The sequence below is a fragment of the Pinus tabuliformis genome, chromosome 7 (assembly GCF_031772625.1).
Source record: "Pinus tabuliformis cultivar Carrire ecotype Pingquan chromosome 7, CPIR1, whole genome shotgun sequence".
NCBI classification, from domain to species: domain Eukaryota; kingdom Viridiplantae; phylum Streptophyta; class Pinopsida; order Pinales; family Pinaceae; genus Pinus; species Pinus tabuliformis.
The window spans coordinates 598,263,910-598,290,978 of NC_142293.1; positions in this window are offsets into that span (position 1 = coordinate 598,263,910).

Below are 27,069 nucleotides of genomic sequence, written 5' to 3' on the forward strand. Positions count from 1 at the left end.
TAAGAAAATCTAATGAGGCCAAAACCTACAAAGTATGATCCCAGGATGTTTTACTCAGTCGTAATTTAACTAAGGACTAGTCAATGCAGAATCAAAAACTATCCAAAAACAAACATAAAATCTTTTGTTCTTTTTTGTAAAATGAAATTCACAGTTCAAACAACAAACTTTTCTGAGATTCGGCAAAGAGACAAAACAAAGGTAGATGTCTCACAAGGGTGGATTCTATGAAAGGTCCGACTCCTAAGAAGACTGCATAGACCAGGGAGATCCAAGGTTTTATGACTTCTAAAGCCAAAGTCACTACAAGACCAATGCAAAAATCAAACCCTAAGGCTAGAACCTCTACGAATTCCACTAAAACTCTTGACACTGATGAAACAAGTTTAGATGAAGATCTCTGGCAGGTAACCAGTGGATCTGGGTGGTAAAAAAAACTTATAAACAAAATCAAAAAGGCAACAAGGAGAAAATTGAAATTTTCTCAATTTTGATAGGGTACGCAGGCAATCTGTTTACACAGGTGCATGTACGCTCTGTGCACAAAGTTGCAGTGTGTACAGGTACGCACTATTCTTAACGCAGAGGCTGCGTACTTCTAGCAAAACCAAGAAAAACTAAAATCTAATTTAACCCTAAGCTAAGCCACCCAAATACACAGTCAGACAACCAAAAACCAGAAAGAAAAAGACTTTTCTCAGATCAAAGTTTCAGACAAAGGAAAAATCATTCACATCAATGGAGTTCCCCAGTGGAGTCGCCATTTTGTCATGCGGAAAGAGTCAATTTTGCGGACAAAACCGACCTCCCTAGAAGCTAAGGCTTTCTAGTGACAAACAAGACAAGTAAACACTACCTTTCTCTAAATATGCATTTAGAATACAAGTAATCAGGTGTTTATAACATACCTTTAGTCCAATGCTTTGTAGTAGTCCAGCCTCGCCGATCCGGATGAGCTCCTCCTTCTCTTCGAAACCTGCATTCACTAACAAGCCAAAAGATTACATAGAACCTGAATAATTTATAAAACAACACATATTCATCATATAGACCAAGGAGTATATGAAACAAATCATGTATAACAACTTGTTGAGAAAAATGAGTTTATTTGTATTAAGTGGAAACAAAAGAAACCATTACAACCTGAGCCTTGGTGTTGTGCAGGTCCCTCCCAGGGTCCAGCAAGAGTTTTCCTTTACTTTGATCATCTCACCCACTTCCAAATGAAGCTAAGAAAGGATGGGAATCTCTCCTCTCAAGCTCTATAAGGGAGTCCTAATCTCAGCAGCATCTACCCTTAGGAATGTTCAGCTTTCAACCTCTCCTCCCTCTGGCCCAATGCATGTATTTATAGTGCTTTGGAGGAAGTTAATCAGGTCCACCATGAATGGGATAAGCCCCTCTTTCAATGGGATAGCTCCCCTCTTCATGGGATAAGTTCCTCTTACATAGGGATGCATGAACCATCTGGAGGCACCCAATCCACGTCAAACCATCTTCTAGAATGCTCTAGAAATGACCACAAGTAACTTTTTTGAAGTGAAACTTGTGCCTTTTGACCTTTACAGGAGTACGCACCCAGACCTTTACATACAGAGCGTACAAGTACGCAGGTTTTATGAACTGGAGGTGCGTACACGCAGGTAAGGCTAAGAGAAACTGCGTAACCAGAGTTAATTGAATTTTAAAGGACTTTCTCTCTTTCTTGGAGTTTGACATGAGGAGCAGAGGTATGAGACTTGCTAAGGAGGATAGTATGACAGTTGATAGAGCCATACTAACTGCAGATAGTCATGGTGACAAATTTTAGTGTAACACGGGGCAGGTCGCGGAGTGGCCTCTCTATAGAGGACTATGTACAGATATACTGCCCTAGGCATCCCAAGAAGGTTGGGAGCCAGATTTCCATTACACATGTGGCAAGTTTGTCACTTAGGATAATCCTGTTTACCATGGCTCGGGTGAACGGATCATCCTCTCTGCATCAGGCGTCATGGCAAAACATGAGCGTGGCAGTTGACTATCTTACTACTGTGTTTGACTGGTGTACTCCTCTTCTAGCCAACATGAAGAGCCAACTCACTTCTATCAGGAGGGGTCAGACTAAAAACTTTGGCTATGGAAGCATCTTGTGCACTTTCTTTTTCGAGAAGGTTCCCGCACTCTGCCCCAGGGTAGCAATTTCCATCAGCACCCCACGCAATCCACGCATGGGCCGGTGGGCTGATTTGATGAAACGTATGGGGGGTGGGGAGGTCCCAAGGACTGCATTTGACGATGACTTCTTCACCTGGTGGGATCAGCAGATCATCGCCGTGGACGACTACCCCTATGCTAGACTGGATTTCTGGGGAGATCCTGATTTAGCGTTGCCATCAAATGCAGCATGGGGCGAGATCGGTAAGATTTTTTTGATTTTATGATTTTTTTGGATTTTTCAAATATAATGATAAATTTTGAAAAATATTTTTTTATGAGATTCAAATGACTGATATGATGATCATGTTCCAGACATTGGGCCTGTATGACCAGATGGATTCCCGCGGCATGGACGGCGTGGCCGAGGAGCCGAAGAGGCGGCTGCTAATACAGAACGGACTCGAAACAACGTCCATCGACACTTGGCGAGACTGAGCTGCTGAGTATCGATGGCTGTTATAGAGGACCTTCCTCCGGATATGCAGCGTCATGTGGTTGGCATGCCACGTGACTGGGTTCGCATCTTTCGACGTGTGGCCACTGCTATAGTGACATACTTAGACGCTCATCCTGAGCCGAGGAATTAGATATGCCGGACATGATTATGGGCATTTGAGTCCCAATTTTGTATATTTTTGGACACACATATGTACACTCGAGACTCTTTATGATATATATATGTATACAGTTTGACTTTTTGATGCGTGATTTTATTGTGATGAATGATTAATATGCCAGTCTAATGCTTGATTAGCGATAGAATCAGCTAACCAATTATGAGATCTTGGAATATGCAAATAATTAATATAAGTAAATGATCTTTGCAACAACCTCACCCTTAAATACTGGCGATATAAAGATGGATCCCGTACCCGATAAATGTTATTTAATTGAGACACTATCAATTGAGAATCAAGATAAACTACCAACGAGTCGATCCCATGAGAGATTGCCTCGGATAATAAATTAATAACAGCAGTATACTCGGCCATATTGTTTGAAGCAGGACTGATGCACACGCCTCTTGATGCCATCAATTGACCAATTGGATAATAGAGTACCCAAGCTGCGGAAGCAAGATTCCGAGTGTGCCGACTAGCACCATTGGCGAATCCAAAATAAACCAAATCATCCATCAACACCTGCCAAAGCAGACCAAAAAGTGCTGATGTCAGAAAACTCTCGATGATATATGTACAAATATACATAAAATACAAAGAAGACATTGCCTGGTCAAAGCTAAGCAAAGTACTTCTTTAGGTAGAGCCCGTCAGGGGGCTCCGCCAACCTACTCCTAGGGATGTTTATAGGTACGATGATCGAACCAATCAATATACTCTCTTCGGCAAACGAATGTGTTGGAGCCAAAGGGACCGTACAAACATCACTAGTCGAACTGGAGGACCGAGATTCGACTTCATGCACAGGGGAATGAAAGTGTAACCGATGATGTAAATCTTCCAACGGTCGATCTACAGCCGTCATTGCTTCGAATATCACTTCATCCGATGGAAAAACAATATCTGAGCAATCTGATGCAGAGGTGGAATCAAGGGTCCAAAAATGAGCCACATCACCATCTATTTCTTTCCCAGAGGAAGAAGTAGAATGGTTATCTGCAGAGTTATCTATAGATTCACATCTAAGCTCTACTGCAGATATAAGAGATTCTATTCCACCCACCTCGTCGTCACCTGATGTGGTCACAGATGAAGCTAAGGTTCCAGGATTCGAAGAATAAGGAGTTTGGATAAACTCTCTCCGTAAAGGATCCCTGGAGGATGAAATTATATCTATACCAGCTGCAGGAGGGGGAAGATTAAACGTACCCATCAATGAAGAGTACATCCTGACTCCTAGACTCTCAATAGGTGGACGGGGGTTACCCACTAAAGGAATAGTAGAGTCAGAGTTTGCTTGAGGATCAATTGGGCAATAGTCCAACTGATCAACCTTAATGATTTTCCCCTCATGAGGAAAGCAAATGACACAAAACAGAGTCGAAACAACGGCATCCATCTCGTATACCCAGTTCCTACCTAATAGGAGATTATAGTCCAGGTTAGCGTCTATGACCTCTACTTCAATATTAACGACCTTTCCTCCAACACATACAGGAAAGGCCGGGATAATCCCTTATGGCCTATGAGAATGACCATCAAATGCTGTCAATAGGGTGGGTGAAGGAACAACCGACGGTGATCCAATGGCCTTCCAGCATGACATAGACATGACACACGTGGAAGCTCCCTCATCTACAACCGTCCGAAAAATATTTGTTTTCTGGTAGGTAGACTTTATCTGAAAAGCCATTTGATGAGGAAGTCTCTTTTTGACATTACTCATATCAAAAGTGAGAGCTAAAGAATTACTTGGATTCACTGCCCCCATTTCCAATAGCAAGGCACTTCGTTGAGCAGGACATGACTGGAGAACCTCTAACGCAGACATAGCACATGGACTCTGAGCCAGATCCTCAACAATGGAGTAATTATGGGCTGCCCTAATATTAGGGTTGATAGTCACGCGTTTTGCGGAACATTTCGGTACCCGAGGTATAGTCTCGACAGAAGGTCACTCAATATGAAATGGGTTGTTAGTTTCGGGAACTGATTTACCCTTGGAAGTTTCACCTTCACCATAATTGCGTGACCGTGTGGTCACATTGGCATGAGCACCCATCATGAAAACATTTGATGAATTGTCCCCATCCTAGTTGCTCCCTGCGGAGGTACCAGGGTTTGAACTCGTGCCAGCAAGAAGTTGCTGCCCTTGGGGAAAAGGTTTGGTTAACACAGCCTGAGAACTAGAAGTTCCTTGCTGCCCTAACAAGCGCTGAGCGTCTTGAATCTTAGGGCAGAGATGAGTTAGATGGTCTCTACTGCACAATTTGCAAGGAAACTTGACTTTCTTTCTCGACCCATTTCCACCACCACCGGTGTTGTTGCCGGATTTATTTGCATCAGGCTTCCCATCCTGGTTCTTTTTCTTACCTCGTCCTTTCTTTTTCCCATTGGAATTTTGATTTCCTTTGGGATTATCAGATTGGACGACATTTATTGAAGAAGTTTGGGAAGCGGGGGGATTAGACAATGTGACTTGGTTATTAGAAGCAGTTTGCAAGGACAACTGCTGCAATTGATTCAACAAGTTCACGGTAGTTGTGTCTACTGACCCGACGATACCATCCACGTGCGGACCTAGCTTTGACTTAGCTACATCAACCTTAGATCCAGGAGCATCTGGCAAGTACTTTTGTAGGATCCCAAACTGAGAGTAGATCAATTCTAATTGCTGGGCCCTAAAAATGGCTTGCTCCTCAGAATAGACCCCAGACATGGAGACATCCTTGGAGATCTCGGGTTGTAAAGACTTCAAAAACCACTCGAGACGGTACTCCAGAGGGATTTCGGCTTTAATGAGCCTCTTTCTCCGTCTCCATTCCTGAATATGATCAGAAATGTGGGTTGCCTTATCCTGACGAAAGGTGGCCAGAAGTTCAGTTCCGACATCATAGCGGACAGGCAACTGGAAGTGATTTAAGAAAATATTGGCTAAGTCAGCGAACGATGTAAAGCTGTCCCCTGGCAACTCTATATACCATTTGGCCGCATTACCATTCAAGGTGCGCTGAAAGAGTCTCAACCTAATCGAGTCATTGATGAGGGAGTTAGATGAGCCCCACAAATGGAATGTGGTTACATGGTCGCCTGGGTCTTCACCACTCTTCCCTTCGAATTTTGGAATGTCCGAAGGGAGTTTGGTTGGGACCGGAGGCCAGGCCGGATTATACCTGATTGGGTCATTTGTTAACTTAGTGAGATCTAGCAAGTTTAACATTTCCAGAAACGGAAGCCTAGGAGGACCTTGGGGATTCCACCCAGACTGGGCAGAACTCCTAAAGCTCTGAAAAGATTGTCCTAGAATTTGGGAGGCACCAGGCTGCCCGAAGTGACCAGTAGAACCGGATGAACCAAAAGGCAAGCCTTGTGGTCCAGCAAAATTCGGAGTTTGACCAACTCCTGCCGTATAACCTCCATAACCAGCAAAGTTTCCTCCTAAAGGATTGTAGGGAGTTGATAACCCCTGATACGGATTCCAAGCCGAAGCAAGGGGAGGAATACTTTGAAACATGCTAACCGTGGAGTACGACCTATTCCCTTGTTGGCCGTTAAACGAATTCCCAGTTCCCGCACTACTAACCCCAGGGTTATTCCAATCTTGGAAAGGATTGTTGCTTTGTCCTATAGAAGAAAAAGGCATGGATCCTACCGTCGGGTTGGAATGTGGTATATGACCACTTCCGAAAGGAAAACCCTGGAATGAAGCTGATCCGCCCATCATGGACGTAGCGGCACTAAACGGAACCAATGGAATACCCTGTGATTGGGTGCCAAAAGGGAAGAGTCCAGTACCAAAAGCATTGGTTTGGGCATTCCCACTCATGGACGGAATGGAGGTAGACCCAACTAAAGATGTGCTAGCAAAAGATCCGAACAAGGAAGCGGAGGGGATGGAAATGGTTCCTCCCCCTTGTACCGATGTTGGGGTTTGCATAGTCGTAGCACTCGTAGAAGCCATGCTTCCAGTAGTGGTCATCGATGGTAAGCGCGTAGCGTAACCTGGACTTGACGGTCTATGCGTTGGAGTCCCGACGTATTGTAATACATCTGGATGACTAGATGGTAGTGGAGAATTTGGAGCCACTAATGACTCTGAAAGTTATTCTACCTCTATGTTATCCTCCGCTTGAAAGCGAACTCGAGAAAGGACTGGAGTGTCCCTCTCTTGCTCAGAAGTGCCAGGCCTTGCTTGGCCGCTAATGTCCCCAAGAGGAGGATCAATCCCCGATGCGTCAACTGGCATGGGATGGAACCCACCGGTAGTATTGCCTCTGCGCCTTCTAGGAGAAGGCTCTAAACTTGGTGGCAAGAGACCACGAAGTCTTTGAGACCGTCTTGGAGATCGGTCAGCCACTTTGAATTTTTTGTTATGATCTAACTAAAGACTCAAAAAATTGAAAGCTAGGCCAACTAGGAGCACAGAGCACACACTATAGAGTCCCTAAAGATACAGCCAGTCAAACAACTTCCAAGTATTTCCGCTCTGGGTGATTAAGACCGGACACCAAAATACGAGAAAGTGAAATAAGGGGCCTTCCGAAGATAGTCTGGGATGATGAGGGCCCAGTCCTATCAGCGAAGGTATCAGAGGAAGTTACGGTGACCTCCTAACAACAGCCTGCGCCGGTGCAAGCCCCCAAGCTTCGCAAGGGTGCCCTCCAGTAGTACTGTTGAGAGTGATGCAACGTCGACCTCAGGTGCCACGGGATTCCCCTCCGCAGCCACCTGTGTAGTTCCCTAGGAGAAGCAACTATGGATACCAACTTGTCGCAGAAGCCAGGCGGAACAGTCGTGAGGTAATTTCGGACAAGTAGGAGAGGGGGTATCTCTCTTCCCTGTCTTCATAGACCCTCGTGCTTAACTCCCAGATCCAGAGCTTTCCTGGTCTTCCTAACGCCATTAGATTTTCTCTCGTTATTCAGACTCCTACGTTTGACGTTTATATGGCCTTGGAGAGTTAACTCTCCACTCGCCTAATCCAAGGCCCTAAAATCCTAATCTTGTTGGTGTAACTGACTAAAACAAAAAGTTCTAGTGAATTTTAGTTAGCGCTTGATTTTATTAGGCTGTTCTTTAAGTCACAAGGTAATGGAAGTGAAACTAGTGGTGTTTTTTGACACAAAAGAAATTAATAAAAACTTAACTACATGCGCATGCACTTTTTCGTTTTTCGATGAAAAGCAATTTCTACAGGGTTCAGAGGTACTTCCAATAAAACAAATTTTCTTTTTCTTTTCGTTAATGCACACTTCACACTCCCAAAAGTTAACAAAGCTATATATGCCTAAAAGGGGATGCAAATCTATCCTAATGCAGCAACTATATGTGGATGCAAGATTCAAAACTACTCTAAAAACAAAAATGAAAGTTGCTTGTTTATCAAACGTTATCTTGCCACTTAAGATGCCTAGATGGAATATGAGATGTTTCCATTCATTTCGTCTAAACACTAAAAACAAGTTCTAAGAAAAACATAAAGCACTTTCACTTCTCTAAAAGGAAACCAAATGAAAAACAAGTTCAAGAAAGCAAAACTAAGATTTTCAAAAGATTTTCTTCAAAGCAACAAACAAAAAGTCTTTTCAAAAAATGCTCTCAACAACACTGAAACTTGTGATTGAAGAATAGGCAATTAAACACTTTTGCGAATCAACACCACTTAATGGATGAAAACCCAACAAAAATAAATGTGTTTGAAATCGCTCTTAACAATCAAAAGCAGCAATGAAAGCCTTGGCAATGAAAACCAAAAAGATCAAAAAGACAAATTCCAAGAAAGTGTCAAACAACAACTTTCATGAAACAAAGAAGCAGATGGTCACAAAAAGCGATTTTGTCAAGCAAACAAAAAAGTCATCAAAAGCAAGATTAACACAAAGATTTAATTCAATCTTCCTACCCTGATGAAACAGAGCAGCCAAGATTCCTAGGCAGAAATCTTGCGTGCCTTAGCAAAACGACGACGCTTGCAATCAACAAAAAACCAAACCAACACTCCTTATAATCAGAGACAATTCAGAACGAGATGCTCTCTGTGAAACAAAGAACTAACAGTGGAAAATGACTGTTTCAGACTGACTCAAGCCACCAGACAAACCTTCAGAGGCCAAAATGATTTACAAATCTTGAAAATTGGGATATATACGCGACTGTACTGTAGTACAGATTGCGTGTATACGCGACTGTGTTTGAGGAAACCTGCTTATACGTGGGTTCACTCAAAGAAACAAGCATATATATGCCTCTGTGTCTAAAAAAAACAGCGTATATGAAAAGCTTCAAGAAAAATAAAAAAGACAAACTGAAGAAACTGGAAAAGCTTAAAGTTCAAGTACAGACCAGACAGTAACAGCAAGCAGACAAGGCAACTGAGCCCTGATTGGCTTGAAAAACACCCAAACTAGGAACAACAAGAGTGTTGTCCCCAGTGGAGTCGCCAATTCTGGTAGAGGGAGAAACTCCCCTAGGGCTTTTTGGGTGAAACCCTAGCAGACTGAAAGTTGTCTATTCAAAGAAGCATACATTCATGCAGCCATTATGCTATTATAAGCAAATACTATGATAAGGGTACGTACCTTTAGTCCTATGTTTGAGAAGGCCTTTAGGGTCCAAACCCTTCTTGGAGTTCCCTTCTTCTCTTTTGTCCTGCAAAACCAACAATTCAAAGAACACAGCAGTACATGGACAAAAACTTATAAAGAAACCATCTTCATGTTACAAAGAAAGGTAGTTAGTTATGAAATCCAAACAACCATTTACACATGAATCCAAAACATGAATATCATTAACATAAAGAATATTCAATTCGGGAACCAAGACATGTGTTTCTTTTATTATAGACAAATAAAGTACATAAAAAGGAATATGTTCACCTGAGTCACCTTCAGCAGGCTCCAAGAAAAGCTTCCTTCCGGATCCGTTCCAGCCTCAAGCCTCTAACAAATCTCCTTCCATGACTCTCTCCATGATGTCATAAATGGTGGATGAACATCAACACACAAGGAAACAAAGGTTTCCTATACAAAATGGGGGAAGTGAAAAAGGCACAAGGGACTTCAGACCTGGTCAAGGGGAAAATCTCAGCATAATAACCTTTCTCTCAATTCTCTCCTCTTTTAGGCCTTCCCTTTGAGGTCTTTTTATACCATCTCCAAAGTAGTTTTTTAGTTAGGAGTTGGTTGGGAACAGTTGGGCCACGGGCACTAACAGGTGATCAGCAGGTAAAACCCGCGATCTCCGCCCGAAAAGAAGGAATTTTATATATTTTTAAGTGTTTTAATACATACACGCTGGTTGGATATACACAGACCCGCGTATACACGCGTTTAACTCAGGGCAATGTCGCGTATAAGGAATAAAAAACTGTTTTTTAAATTTTAGGACCAGGTCTGGAAGGAGGGGTTGCCCTAGGCCATGAGTACAGCATCACAAACCATAAGAGTGAGATTTGGAGCTATAACACAAAGTGTGGGTGACCACAGTGTGGGTGATCAAAGTCTATTTTTAGACTGGTTGTCAAAAATAGAAAAGTCAAATATTATTGTCTCATAATAATATTTGGACTATAAACTTGATCTTATTCTCTTGGAGCACTTCAGTTTGAGCTACAGATGTGGCCCATGCAACTGTCAGAAGGAAGTACGCTTTTCTTATGAGTCAGTTGAGTTGTTGCATGCATGACTTCAGTTAGAACTCAATCAGTTGAGTTTGGTGGAGTTGATTGTGGAGTTGATGGAGTTGTGTTCAGTTTGACTTGGTTAAACTAGTTGTAGTTAGTCTAACTGCAAATAGACTAATGATGAGTTGTTAAACTAATTATTAACTCATAATACAACTATAGAATACATCAGTTAACTCAGTTTCATGTCAGTGCATGTTCAGTTCAGCAGGGACAGGTGTTAGAGAATCAGATTGCTATCAGTTGTGACTATAGTTGTGCATCAGATCTTGCACAATCAAGGGATTGAGTATGCCAATGATTTTGCTCATGTATTTTCCCAGTTTGTAGCTTCTGCTCATGTATTACACATTGTGAGTGATTCTTTGGAGGTCAAATACAAGTTTGGTAAGCCATTCTCATTCATTCTTGAGAAGGTATTGAGCAGTGGAGGGAGGCAAGCAATGGAATAGATTTGGAGATCAGATCTTAGTTGTATTGTGTGTAACAAGTGGAGCTGGTACTAGATTGCTTGTGATAAGCATTGTACTTTGTAATGTTACATGGTCTCAATCATTAATATACAGATAGTGTGGGGTTTTTAGCGAGATGATTTCCCTGGGTTACATACTGTGTTAATGTGTGAATGCTCTTGATGTTTTATTGTTATTGATGCTGCTATATTGATGATCAACATAGAGGAGCTTATGTATTGTATATGTATTCCACAATAGTACATGATCAGGATAATCTCTGTTGAATATGTGTTAAATTATTCAAAATTTCTACATGGTATCAAAGCTGTTGATCATCAGATCTACTATTCAGGAAGTGTTTACATTCTATTTCTTCAGGCAGAGTCTGTAATCGGGCCAGGTAGCCTCTGGATTCATCCTTCCTTTGGAAGGTGAGATATCCGGTGAATGCCCATACAGTCAATCTCTGTACGAGAAATATTGTGTTCTCACAAATTCTAGATCGGAAGCGGTTGAGTTGGAGCTGGTGGAAATTTGAATTTGCAGCAGTGTTGTTGAAATGTCTTTCAACGGATTGCAAATGTTATTCCAAAGCAAGAGCGACCTAGCGCTCAAGGATAAACTCAGAAACAATAAAGGTGAGAATGGATCTTCATCAAAGGTATCTGATGAAGAGAATTGTGCTTTGGCTGCCAAAGCAAAGAAAGGGAAGAATGAGAAAGCTTCTCATTCCGGTGCGAAAGGCAAGAAGCAGGACATGTCCAAGGTGAAGTGTTTTCACTATCACCAGCACGGACACTATGCCACTAATTGTCTGCAAAACAAGAAGAAAAGGCAGGCTGCTGGATCTTCAGCAGGAGAGGCTCTAGCCTCACAGTTTGAGCTTGATTTTTCATTGATCACATGCTTGGTTTCAAGTGTGATGGGATCAGTGTGGTTCTTGGACAGTGGTGCGTCTTTTCACATGACGGGAGATAGAGATTTGTTCTTTGATCTGGAGGACAAAGATCTTGGAGTGCACATCGAGATGGGTGATGATGGTAGATACAGTGCGACCAGTATCGGTACCATTTCCTTTGAGAGGGAGTCTGGTAAACCCTTCGTATTGAAGGAAGTCATGCATGTTCCAGGATTGACGAAGAATCTCATCTCAGTGGCAATGTTAGAAGACAAGGGGTATGATGTTGTTTTCAGCGAGGGAAAGGCTTTCCTGCGCAGCAAGACAACTAGTGAGACCCAGAAGATAGGGGTTCGAGTGAGGAACCTTTATCAGTTGCATGTAGATGGATGCGCAACAATGGCGGGTAAGGTAGAAGGATTGGTGAGCCGGGATGATGGTGAGTTGTGGCACAGGAGATTGGGTCACCTTCACCATGGAGCCTTGAAGATACTGCAGCAGATCACTACAGGGCTTCCTAAAGGTACACTTGCGCAGTCAGATCAGTGCAAGGGGTGTACTTTGGGGAAGTTTGTGAAAGCCACCTTTCACGAGAAGGATAGTCGTGCCACGACGATCCTTGAGAGAATTCACACAGACGTGTGTGGACCTTTCTCAGTTGCTTCGACAGCAAAACACAGGTATTATGTGATTTTTGTTGATGATTTCTCTCGTAAGTGCTGGATCTTCTTCATGCAGAAGAAGAGCGAGACATATTCAAAGTTCTGTGGATTCAAAGCACTGGTCGAGAAGGAGTTCGGGAAGAAGGTGAAGGCTCTTAGGAGTGATAATGGTGGTGAATACATCTCGGACGAGTTCAAGGATTTCTGCAAGGCAGAAGGGATTCGTAGAGAGCTCATAGCTCCCCATAACCCATAGCAGAATGGGGTAGCTGAGCGGAAGAACAGAATGATTGTGGGTGTTGCATGGGCAATGTTGCATGATCAGGGCCTACCCCTTCACTTGTGGGCGGAAGCATGCAATACAACAGTTTATGTGCAGAACCGTTTTCCTCAGAGGATACTTGGCATGAGTACACCTAAGGAGACTTATTCTGGTAAGAAGCCTGATCTTTCTCATTTGAGGATTATTGGTGCTAACGTTTACATGCATGTGACGAAGGATGCCAGGAAGAAGTTGGAGCCAACCGCAGAGGTTGGGATATTTGTGGGGTACACTGATACGCCCCACAACTATTGTGTGTATTTGCTAGACAGTGGTAAAACTGTTGTGCGACGGGATATAAAATTTCAGGAGGAGAAAGCCATGAAGTGTTCGCTTGAGAGGGAGCTACACTTGCATGCATATGAGGAGCTATTAGTTCCTAAGGATGAGCTTCAGGACATGGATCAGCCACAGGACGAGGTTCATGGAGTGGAAGAGACCACTCATGCAGCGCCAACCATCAGAGGGCGAAAGCGCTTGATAGAAGCTGAGCGACTGGCTCAAGATGCAGAGAAAGTTGTAGGACCAGCTACAGCCCAACGCAGGTAGAGACAGTCACTTGATCGGTACACTGGATACATGGCTCTTATGAGCAAGTGTGTTGTGACTAAGCCATCCTCTTTTGAGGAAGCTGTGGAGGATCCCGCATGGGTAGACGCCATGGTGGAAGAGTATGATTCTATTGTCAGAAACAGTGCATGGGAGATTGTTCCTAGTCCGGAAGGGAAATCAGTGGTGGGTTTGAGATGGATCTACAAGGTCAAGCAGGCAGCTGACGGGAGTGTGGAGAAGTAGAAGGCAAGATTTGTTGCCCAAGGCTTTTCATAGATAGAGGGGATCGATTATGAGGAGACCTTTGTACCTGTCGCAAGGTATTTTTCCATACGAACGATTCTTGCTCTCTCAGTGCAGATGGGATGGCACATTCATCAGATGGATGTGAAGACTGTGTTCCTCAATGGAGTCATTGAGGGGGAGGTGTACATTGAGCAGCCCAAAGGCTTTGAAGTCTTCGAGAGCGAGTCACATGTGTGCAGGCTCAAGAGAGCACTGTATGGATTGAAGCAAGCACCACGTGCTTGGTACACACGGATAGACAGCTATTTCACAGGACTTGGATTCTCCAAGAGCGAGGCGGATCCTAACCTATACCAGATTGTGGTGGAGGGTAAGTTGCTTATCATTGTACTGTATGTTGATGATTTGATTCTAACGGGTGATGAGCTGTTGATACTGTCATGCAAGAAGGATCTTGCTACAGAGTTTGAGATGAAGGACTTAGGCCTCCTTCACTATTTCCTAGGATTGGAAATATGGCAGCACAGTGGTGGACTGTTTGTTTCTCAGGGCAAGTATGCTCGGGAGATACTGGAGAAGTTCAACATGCATGGCTGCAAGCCTGTTGATACTCCTCTTCCTGGAGGTTGGAGGAAGGAGGATGCCACTTCGGGAGAAGAAGTGGATGCCACTGTTTATCGATAGTTGGTGGGGTCGCTGATGTATTTGGTCAATACACGACTTGATATATGCTATGCAGTTAACCAGCTTTCACAAGCTATGGTTAAGCCTACCAAGATCTTCTGGAAGGCGGGAAAGCATGTATTGCACTACTTGAGAGGCACATCGGGATATGGTTTGTGGTACAGACAGGAGGATGAGGTGAAGCTATGTGGCTTCACGGATGCATATTTGGCAGGGAGCCCAACGGACAGAAAGATCACATCAGGAGGGGTCTTCAGTATTGGATCGACAACAGTTTCTTGGTGCAGCAGGAAGCAGAGATCCGTGGCACTCATTTCAGTGGAGGCCGAGTATATGGCAGCAAGTTTGGCTGCATGCGAGGCTATATGGATGAGGAAGATCCTGGTTGGTTTGTTCGGTTCTCATTTGGATCCTACTGTGATTTACTGTGATAACCAGAGTTGCATTAAACTCTTGGCTAATCCTGTATTTCATGATAGATCTAAGCATATTGACATCAGGTACCATCATATCAGAGATTGTGTGCAGCGGAGGATCATGTTTCTTTCATACATTTCAACGGAGGATCAGGATGTTGATATTTTGATGAAGGCTCTCACCAGGAGCAAATTCAAGTACCACCGAGGCAGGACAGGGGTTGCTGATAATCCATATCTTTTCGAGAGGGAGTGTTGAGATTGCAACAAGATGATGGAGCTTAGTGAAAAGATTCGCCTTCACTAAGTGGGCCCGCAGGCAAATTATGGTGAGAGGGAGCTACACTTGCATGCATATGAGGAGCTATTAGTTCCTAAGGATGAGCTTCAGGACATGGATCAGCCACAGGACGAGGTTCATGGAGTGGAAGAGACCACTCATGCAGCGCCAACCATCAGAGGGCGAAAGCGCTTGATAGAAGCTGAGCGACTGGCTCAAGATGCAGAGAAAGTTGTAGGACCAGCTACAGCCCAACGCAGGTAGAGACAGTCACTTGATCGGTACACTGGATACATGGCTCTTATGAGCAAGTGTGTTGTGACTAAGCCATCCTCTTTTGAGGAAGCTGTGGAGGATCCCGCATGGGTAGACGCCATGGTGGAAGAGTATGATTCTATTGTCAGAAACAGTGCATGGGAGATTGTTCCTAGTCCAGAAGGGAAATCAGTGGTGGGTTTGAGATGGATCTACAAGGTCAAGCAGGCAGCTGACGGGAGTGTGGAGAAGTAGAAGGCAAGATTTGTTGCCCAAGGCTTTTCACAGATAGAGGGGATCGATTATGAGGAGACCTTTGTACCTGTCGCAAGGTATTTTTCCATACGAACGATTCTTGCTCTCTCAGTGCAGATGGGATGGCACATTCATCAGATGGATGTGAAGACTGTGTTCCTCAATGGATTCATTGAGGGGGAGGTGTACATTGAGCAGCCCAAAGGCTTTGAAGTCTTCGAGAGCGAGTCACATGTGTGCAGGCTCAAGAGAGCACTGTATGGATTGAAGCAAGCACCACGTGCTTGGTACACACGGATAGACAGCTATTTCACAGGACTTGGATTCTCCAAGAGCGAGGCGGATCCTAACCTATACCAGATTGTGGTGGAGGGTAAGTTGCTTATCATTGTACTGTATGTTGATGATTTGATTCTAACGGGTGATGAGCTGTTGATACTGTCATGCAAGAAGGATCTTGCTACAGAGTTTGAGATGAAGGACTTAGGCCTCCTTCACTATTTCCTAGGATTGGAAATATGGCAGCACAGTGGTGGACTGTTTGTTTCTCAGGGCAAGTATGCTCGGGAGATACTGGAGAAGTTCAACATGCATGGCTGCAAGCCTGTTGATACTCCTCTTCCTGGAGGTTGGAGGAAGGAGGATGCCACTTCGGGAGAAGAAGTGGATGCCACTGTTTATCGACAGTTGGTGGGGTCGCTGATGTATTTGGTCAATACACGACTTGATATATGCTATGCAGTTAACCAGCTTTCACAAGCTATGGTTAAGCCTACCAAGATCTTCTGGAAGGCGGGAAAGCATGTATTGCGCTACTTGAGAGGCACATCGGGATATGGTTTGTGGTACAGACAGGAGGATGAGGTGAAGCTATGTGGCTTCACGGATGCATATTTGGCAGGGAGCCCAACGGACAGAAAGATCACATCAGGAGGGGTCTTCAGTATTGGATCGACAACAGTTTCTTGGTGCAGCAGGAAGCAGAGATCCGTGGCACTCATTTCAGTGGAGGCCGAGTATATGGCAGCAAGTTTGGCTGCATGCGAGGCTATATGGATGAGGAAGATCCTGGTTGGTTTGTTCGGTTCTCATTTGGATCCTACTGTGATTTACTGTGATAACCAGAGTTGCATTAAACTCTTGGCTAATCCTGTATTTCATGATAGATCTAAGCATATTGACATCAGGTACCATCATATCAGAGATTGTGTGCAGCGGAGGATCATGTTGCTTTCATACATTTCAACGGAGGATCAGGATGTTGATATTTTGATGAAGGCTCTCACCAGGAGCAAATTCAAGTACCACCGAGGCAGGACAGGGGTTGCTGATAATCCATATCTTTTCGAGAGGGAGTGTTGAGATTGCAACAAGATGATGGAGCTTAGTGAAAAGATTCGCCTTCACTAAGTGGGCCCGCAGGCAAATTATGGTGCAAGTTCTATTTTTTATCACAGTGTGGATGATCACAGTGTGGGTGACCACAGTGTGAGTGATCACAGTGTGAGTGATCACAATGTGGGTGACCAAAGTGTGGGTGACCACAGTGTGGGTGATCAAAGTCTATTTTTAGACTAACTGCCAAAAATAGAAAAGTCAAATATTATTGTCTCATAATAATATTTGGACTATAAACTTGATCTTATTCTCTTGGAGCACTTCAGTTTGAGCTACAGATGTGGCCCATGCAGCTGTCAGAAGGAAGTATGCTTTTCTTATGAGTCAGTTGAGTTGTTGCATGCATGACTTCAGTTAGAACTCAATTAGTTGAGTTTGGTGGAGTTGATTGTGGAGTTGATGGAGTTGTGTTCAGTTTGACTTGGTTAAACTAGTTGTAGTTAGTCTAACTGCAAATAGACTAATGATGAGTTGTTAAACTAATTATTAACTCATAATACAACTATAGAATACATCAGTTAACTCAGTTGCATGTCAGTGCATGTTCAGTTCAGTAGGGACAGGTGTTAGAGAATCAGATTGCTATCAGTTGTGACTATAGTTGTACATCAGATCTTGCACAATCAAGGGATTGAGTATGCCAATGAGTTTGTTCATGTATTTGCCCAGTTTGTAGCTTCTGCTCACGTATTACACATTGTGAGTGATTCTTTGGAGGTCAAATACGAGTTTGGTAAGCCATTCTCATTCATTCTTGAGCAGGTATTGAGCAATAGAGGCAGGCAAGCAGTGGAATAGATTTGGAGATCAGATCTTAGCTGTATTGTGTGTAACAGGTGGAGCTGGTACTGGATTGCTTGTGATAAGCATTGTACTTTGTAATGTTACATGGTCTCAATCATTAATATACAGATAGTGTGGGGTTTTTAGTGAGATGCTTTCCCCGGGTTACATACTGTGTTAATGTGTGAATGATCTTGATGTTTTATTGTTATTGATGCTGCTATATTGATGATCAACGTAGAGGAGCTTATGTATTGTGTATGTATTCCGCAATAGTACATGATCAGGATAATCTCTGTTGAATATGTGTTAAATTATTCAAAATTTCTACAAGGAGTGCTCCCTTTAAACAAGGATTGTTTACTTTGTCAATAGGGTGCACATAACACATGTACTCCTCTCCTTTTAGTGCTCCTCAAGAATGTCCAAATATAGCAACTGAAAACCTCAATTTGGGTAGAGTGCTTCACAAGGTTGACTATCATTCTTCCTTAAGATCATACATTATTGCCATGTGTGCTCCATTGAGCTAGGGCACTCAAACCAAGCATTTAACCTTTGACCACATCTTCTTTGTCTTGCAATGGGTGTTGGGACCATTAAGACTATTCTCCTACTTTCTTGAAGAAGTGTTACCAACTTTTACTTCGTTATTAGATCGTTTGATCTCTTTCCTTCCAATTCTTTCTTGTCTGTGCCTTGCACTATATCTGGAACTATACATGGTACCATTAAAAATAAATATTAGATTAGAATGCATATAATTCATACAGAGTGATATATAGTACCATATAGTACCTGGTAATTAGTACCATCCCTTCCCTTCCAATTCCAAACCTTCTAATTAAAACCTTCATCTCTATATGGTGCCTCCCTTCAATCGGGGATTAGACAGAAACCTTTCTCTTTATCTACAAGTCTATGCTTTTCTTTCTTTACCAGAATCTATGCATGCATTCTCATCTTATTTGTTTGTACTCCATTCTATAGTGAAACCACACACTATGGCTCTATGAAGGCTACTGAACTAGTTCCAATATCTATGGTTTTATTCCATCCTTATGGCTATTGAATGATTTCAACCTTTCTAAGCTTCTAAGAAGGCTAGTGCAATTCATGCAATCTATATTGATTCATCCCATCCTTAGTGATTGAGTTCAACTTCCCACTTCATATTTGCAATCTGAAGTGAGTAGTTCACTTCCCTCTCTATGGTTCCATCTGAAGAGGATGAGTTCCCACTTAGTTGCTCTAAGAAGTAGTGTATTAGTTCCCACTCTATGGCTCTAAGAAGTAGTCCAAGGCTCACAGGGTGCCAACTTTGGGCAAATCATGGATCTTGCCACTGTCACCTCAGTAAGATGCCCTCTAACTTTGGACCGGGAGACCAGTCTTTGGGGGTATCCCAAGGAATCACCTTGGATATAAGTGTTATTTTAATGATGTCCAAGTACAAGAGAGATTACACTCAATCTAAAGGTGAAATAAGTTAAGTCACGGGAGTCATAGTAATTATGTTGTAGAAGACTAGTATCACATAGAAAAGAGATTGCTTCTATTTAGAGTGAGTAATTGCGTTAGACAATAAGCATGTACACGTTTAGAGTATGTCACAATGTATTTAACCAACCAGATATGCAACAATATGTAAGGTTACTTTTTCACATGGTAACATGGCCTCTTAGCTGAGGGGAATTGAATCATTTTCAGCAAGAACTGGCTTTTCTTGTTAAAGCCAAATTCAGTTTATTCTATAATGCTTTTGAATCCAAATTCAGTTTTTACTGTAAAGATTTTACTCTTTGTTAGTTGTGGTAGTATTTGATGCATTTCTTAATGAAAATGTAGGACTCTGTCAAATTTCAAATAACTTAGGCTTAAAACAAAAACTGAAATAGTGGAGTTTAAATTGCTATATTCAATACCAAACTTATCTTAATTTATTGAACAATGGGTCGAGTGGTTAAACAAAAGAACACATGCCCATCTACGAAGACATTTTGGGCATGGTTTCCAGCTAAGTTTAACAATTTATAACCTCCCAATTGCTTAGAAAGGTCCTGTCCTTCAGCACACATGGACAATTAGGGATAGATGAAAATAGTTATGACATAGAGTCTAGCTCCACAAGTCTCTACTATTAGCTTTCTGTGGAAATATCCAATGTTACACAGGGACATACTCCCAAGGTTAGGGATATGCTCCTTACATCCTCAAGACCACAAACCTTAAGGCCATCTAGAAAAACATTTCCTTGCGTCCTCTCTTTTGCAAAAAATACATGAAATGCACAGTCCAATGTTTTGCTGGTGTGCAAGGACACTTCCCAAAAATTTGGGCTTGTGGGTGCCCCCTCCCGAAAAGGGGGACATCTGGACACTCCGCATGTTTTTTTTTTAAACATAAAGGGGTGAGAAAAAAGGCTCTGCTGGAATTTGATTCTTTGACCTTTCCAATAGTGCCAATAATCTTGAGGTTTAGTCTGGAGTCATGTTAATTATTTCTTAGGCTTGAATTTTTGAGAGGTAGGTTGTACGGTGTAGCCCTTAGAGGCTTAAGCTTTTTTTCTTTTCGGTTTCTTTGACGTCGGGTGGACATTTGTATTAACTGTACACTATTTTTTGACTCAATGATATAGAAGGATCCATACTTGCTTCAGAAAATAAAAAATAAAAAATAAAAAATAGTGCCAATAATCTTCTTCAGTGTAAATGTCATATCAACAATTAGTGCACATTTAGGAAGAAAATCTAAAATAAATGCACCTGGCTGTATTACTGAAGTTGTCACACCTAATTCCTTCATGGTTTTTTGAAGTGTTCGTTTCAAAATCTGCAAAGCCTCAAAAGGAGACAGAATGTTGGTTTACTGATAATCATATTCATTTAAGAAGGGCCAAAAGGTACTAGGCACACCTTCCCTTAACAATGTTTCTAGATATAAAATGTTAATACCCTCTGGCCTACAAATTTCCTTAACAAAGAGTGGAGGATATGGTTCTGTAACTTCTTCATTGAAAGTATGTCAATGGCCCATTTTCTCAATTAGGCCATTCTTGAAGGAACTGCACCATTTCTCTTGTATTCTCCCCTTACCTCAATTAAAAACTATAATTATGTTGCTGGGCAACTGAGTGTAGGTATTTTTGTTACTATCTTGATGATGATACATATCCCCCAATTCAATACCTTCCATTTTACAAGAGTTGAAAAGAGTCTCCTTCATAATTTGATCCTTGTTTGAACTTTGGTAAAATTTCATGTTTCTTCCTTGTAAAGTAATCACACATGGCAATAAACCCAAGGTCCTGCTACTCCATGTTGGATTAGTGGTATTTTCTTTACAAGTATTAGGGATAGCTGGATTATCCCTCTCAAATATCTTCCTTTCAAGTCCAATGTGTTCTAACAAGACTCCAAGTCATTTGATGGACAACTCAACTTGTTGTTCCTTGATAGTGGTAGAATAATTCTTATTGATACTACCACCAACATTATTTATAGAATGACCAGTGTCACCATAATCTTCTTGGCTAGGTTTGGACTTCTCTAGTCCTCTGTTACCTATCAAACAATCATTTTCATTGATGCCCTGAGGATGCTTTCTGGAAAAGTGATCTTCATATCCTTCTCCATGTCCTTTCATTCATCACTTTTGTTCTAGCTCCCTTTAGATGTAATTTCCAAAGCTCCTTGATCTTTGGTAGTCTTTAAGTCTTCCTCTATGCCTGCCTTGGTATACACCACTAAGTCTTTAGTTTTTCTTATATCATCATCTTTAGACTTGTATTTACTTTCCTTTTCTCCTTGCCATCTTGATGATACCTGTTAGAGTCGGTCTAGTAGCCCTCCATCAGCGATCAAAGCTCTTTGCATTTGCATAAGTAGGTGTCTCATCAGTGTCATATTATTGCATTCCATTAGGCATGCCATAACCCTGATGGAGGAGCTGGTGTCTTTATTCCCCTCTTGGCACTGCTGGATCATCTTGTTTCAGTCATTAAACTTTGTCAAGGTTACTTGTCTATTGTTTTGAGATCAAATTTTTAGGTCTAGGGTTTTTGGTCAAGTTTGTCTTCAAGCTCATGTCTCTGAAGGTCAATAAGTACCCAGTAAGCCAGAGGGATGATTTTTAAAGTATTTTTTCAAAAGATTCTATCTTGTACAGTTAATTTTCACCTTGGATTTAAAAACCCTGTTTTTAAAGCCAAAGTCATTTCTCAAAATTTTTGTGAAAATTGTAAAAAATTCAAAATGATTCAAAGGACAGCATATAACCCTGGCTCCCTTGCCAAGATCCCTCAGAGCCTATCCCTGCAAAAATTATCAAAGAAAAGCATCAAATCAATCAGTTTCAGGACAAAAGGAAACCAAAAAGTCAAGTTTATAAAGTGTCATGGAAAAAACATTATAAAGTGGGTTATGATATGAAATTAATTCAAACAAGGCTATAAAAGCCCTAATCTCCCTCTATCAAGTCTCATTATGCATCCAAGTGATAGAGCAACTGATTGTAAGAGAGTTTGAGTGAAGTTTGTGAGTTGGGAAGGCGCGCGACCCGTCGAACCAGGCGCGCGACCCGTCAGAGGCGCGCGACTCGTCAGAGGCGCGCGACCCGTCAGGCACCCTCCGCCAGTGTTAATTTACAACGCGCGCGACCCGTCAGAGGCGCCCGACCCGTTGGGTGAGGCGTGCGACCCATCAACGCTCTCTCTGCAAAACCGCCAGCAAATTTGCCAAGGAGCCACAAATTGCTAAATTGTGCAAGGTAGGCCCTCCATCATAAAAAATTATTGCTTATTACAGTTCAAGAAGGTCATGATTATATTTGTAAAGGTCTCCATTTGCAAGTATAAGTCTCTATTATGCTTTGGCTTGAAGTTGTAAAAATTGCTAGGGTTTATTATGTTGTTTTGAGGTATCCCATTGTTCTCATTTTTTCCACCTCCCATTACATTTTCCTTATCATTTTATGTAAATTTCCCTTCCAAATTTGTTAAAGAGCCCTAAACCCTACCCTTCTTCCTAAGAAATCAAAAGAAAAATTAAACCCTAGCCCTTCCTCCCATATCATTATTGTAAATAAATTTGGAAAATAATGTATATGCAATAATCCTTTCCCTAAACTCCCTGTTTCATTATTATTCCTAGTTTCCCTTTAAAATATCCCTTCCCTAACATTTCCCTTGTGCTCCTTGTCCCCTTGAAACAACATTTTAATCAGCAGTTTGCAAAGCAGAAACAACAGTACATTTCAGCCACTTTGCTCCTAAAACAATGTCAGAAACCGAAACCAATTATGAGCAAAGTGATGACCATGCATCAGCTTCAGAGTTTGAGGAACAGAGGAGGCCTCACAAGGGTGGAAAGGGCGGTCATCATAGGAGAGAGGAGCCCACCTCTTTGACCGATTTGCAGGCTTGTCCAATGGCAGTATCATGTTTCCGTTATATGTCTTGTTATGAGTTTTGCGAGAGGATCTCTCGGATTCAGCATCACAGGGAGTTGGCTCGCTTATTTGTTTTGCATTTGCATGATGGACATGTGAACCTTGCTGGGGTGGATTTTACATTGACACCTGAGATGATTGCTCAAGCCACAGGGATACCGAATGTCGGAGAGGTGTGGAACAAGCGCAGGATGTTGGACAGTGTTCAGTTTGAGCCTTTCATTAGACCTGCATTCATGAGACATTTGACGGGTGTATTTCCCTTCAGATTTTTGAGGAGTGACTATGCTCCCATGATGAGGTTTATCATGCTCTTTTTCACCTGTGAGGGCAGATCTTCACAGATATATTCGTACCATATTCACCTAATGATGCATTTCACACGGGTACAGATGATGAACATCCCTGTTTTCATGTGCCTGAACATTGAGAGGATGGTGCCCTTGATGCAGAGGAAGAGCCCAGCACAGCAGTATAGGAGCCTCTATCATTACGGTTCGATTCAGCTTGTGGTCAGACATCAGTTGGCTCAGCAGGGCATCACATGGGAGGAGTTCATCTCTCATGAGTTCTTTACAGCACCACCACCACATCCGGAGATTGTTCATGAGGAGGGAGGACCATCACAGCAGCATGATATCCCCGGGACTAGCCATGTCAGCTCTTCTCCATTGGTCACTTATCAGAGAGGCCACAGGGCCTTATTTGCAGCAGCTAGGCGAGTATTTTCTCCACACCAGGTGGAAGGAGCCTTGTCTCCGACAACAACACAGGTATCAGAGAGGGGCAAATAGCCCAGGATTGATGAGGGGCCATCAGGTGTTCCAGATATAGAGCTTGTTGATCTTGATGTCAGTTCTCCTAGCCTAGAGTCAAAGGAGATCATTCAGCACCTTAGAGCTGAAAATGATGCATTACAGAAGAGATTAGAAGGGGCACAATGGACAATCTCATATCTAGAACAGCGCAACAAGCAGTTGGAGGACGAGCAAACTCTTGATGAGTTGTGGAGGATTCGTAGTCACCGCAACTTGAATCGAAGAAGACCCGGTGATTTATTGCCAGTTGAGCGAGAGGCTATGCTTATCTGGCTCAATGCTCATTTAGAGAGGTTGTTGGCTAAGGCCAACCAAGATAAGAAATTGCTGAGAAACATGAAGAATCATTATTGGGCACAGATGCACATGTGCAAGGCAAAGATGAAGGTGCTCCAAAGGCGGTTGGTCAAAGCACAAAAATAGAGAAAAAGGCCCGATCCCCTCCACATCTTGGCCAAGGCTTCCTTGAAGGAGCATGGAACTAAATAGCTCAGCCCCAGCACAAATTCCAAGAAATTTTGATCATTTTGGGTGATTTTTGGTTTTTAAGGCAAAAAACAGGTTTTTCCGCTTGACGGGTCTCACCCCCCGCGCGACCCTTTCACTTGGAAACTCTATTTTCAAAAAACTCAGCATTTCTGGATTTGGCATGAAAAGTTACACATGCTCACCCATTGCCAAGATATTTTATGAAGTTTTGGGCCTCCTGAAAGTCAAAAAACAAGCAAAAAATGACTTTCTGCCACATTTTTGACACACAGAAAGCAGTCTTGGGAGATTGCAATTTTGGAGGGGCAAATGACAACCAAATTCAGAAATTCCAGTTGGGTTGGAAATTAGACTCACATACCTTTCCAACAAGACTACTCTTGCCTCATTTGGACACCTGAAAGTGCCCCAAAAGTTCTCTCAAAGGCGTGCGACCCGTCAGGATTTGGCGCACGACCCGTCAGGCAAATTGCTCAAGATTTCAGCCTACAGCTCAGCAAAACGCAGTTTTGACTGTGTTTGATTTTTTGGAGTTGATTTTTATCCTTCTTGTTGTAAATGATGTAAATTTATGACACTTTTACACTTATCTATCTCTTCTGGAAGATTCATTCATGAGATAGGTGAAAATTAAATGAATGAATTGGTTTCCTAGTTTATAGAGGCAAGTTGTTTTGACTGCCTAGTTTTCAGTGCTTAGTTTAGAATTGGTTGAAACAGCTCCTAGGATAGTGAGCTCAACCCCTAGAGGCAGGGAAAGATGTTAGATGATCTATATTATGTACTCTCTTGCTCATTTTCATGGTTGGACTCTTGAGGGAGAAGCTCTTATTGTATTACTCACTGTATCTCTGCAATTTTTGGCAAAGGAAGACCAGGGTTCTGCAGTCCTTTTTGGGATTCTTGTGGTCACATGTATTGATGATGTGTTTCTATTTGTACTTGTAAGTGTGTTATGTGAATCATTTCCTTACTTTTCCTTCTGCACATTAGGCAAATGAAGTGTTAAAGTAGAACTCATGACTATCATGCTCTGCTTTTAAGTTTGCTTAATATCAATGTTTTCGACTGTTTAAAGGGAATTCAAGGTTATTGCTTGCTCTCTTTAACTCCTCACCGGTCATTCTCATCCATCCATCTCTATTAAAGGCATCAATACTGTTTCCTACCTCACCCCAAAGAACCCCCTGCGAAAACTGTGTCCAATCCCTGCACCTAAAATTGCCATTTCCCCAATTTTCCACCAAAAACCCTAAAAATCCCAAAACAACCCTTTTGATCAGTTTACTAGCCTAAAATCAGTGTTACCCTATTGGTTATCTCACCCATTGAAGATCTTTATCGAGATAGACCGGAGAGAGCCCTCTCCTGCCCCGTAGGGCTAGCTACGAGGCTAAGTGGTTTGATGTTGCCTTGAGGTTTACCTTTCTCAACCTGAGGTGAAATTTCAAGCGCTAACAATACCCACACCTCCATGAGCTTTGTCACCCTCAAGAAATTTGTAGATAATTGCTCAAACAATTCATGCGTTGTCCTATGTTGCCTTGGTATTGCTTTAGCAACAACTACTAGCCCCCTTTTTCCTACATGAACTGCAGATGGAATTAATACAATATGATTTCTATAATCGATAGAAGATCATTCTTGATCTTAAAGATCCTTAAGAAGTAGGATTGAATATCCTCATCTTTACCCTTCTTAATATCCTTCAGCTTATTTTTGAGAAATAAAATTTGATTTGCATCACTAACCTTGAACATGCTTACCAATTTGTCGTAGATATCCTTGGAGGTGTTTAGATTGGAGATGTAGGCCACCAAACGCTTGTCAATGGAATCTATGATAATCTTCTTCGCTTTGACTTCACCCTTGGTGTACTTGTTCTTTGTAGCATCTGGTGCATTTGATGAAGGCTCAGGGATTTTACCCTTCATGTAATCCAACACTTCTTGATCTTCCAATGTCAGATCAAGGGACATCTTCCATCCGTGATAGTTAGAGTTTTCACGAAGCTTGTCTTCAGCCGAGAAGTGGGATGAGGAACCCATTGAGCCTTTTTCCCTTTCCAACTGTCTTCGGTGATTGCTCTTCCACTCTTGCTTGGTCTTTGTCTTCACCTTAGCTCTGATACCATGTTAAATTTAGGTATGTTCTATGCTTAGAGAAATTTACTTCAATTTTTCATATTCACCCAATGTCAATGTTCATATTAGCAATCACATTAGCATGATAGTAAAGTGTAGGTAGAACATAAACATAAACAGTAGAAGAGACACCAAGACAAGAGGACACAAGATGTGGCACTAACCAGGGACAAACCCCAATGTGGGGAAACCCTTGATCAATTATTCTTATATTCTTCAATAGTTTAGCAGAGAGAAAGAGATAGAGTACAATGATTTGAAGTCAATACTTGACTTGCCAAATAGGAGATCAAAAATCTTCTCCATGACAATGATGCAATGAGGTTGCAATTCTGATACCAAGGACTGAAGATATGCAACATATGATAGTCCTAGAACAACTCAACCAATTACCTAGAATACTGAGGCTTTCCTTCAATAAGACTCTCCTTCCTTTGTTGCTTCATTGATCATGATAAGGCTGC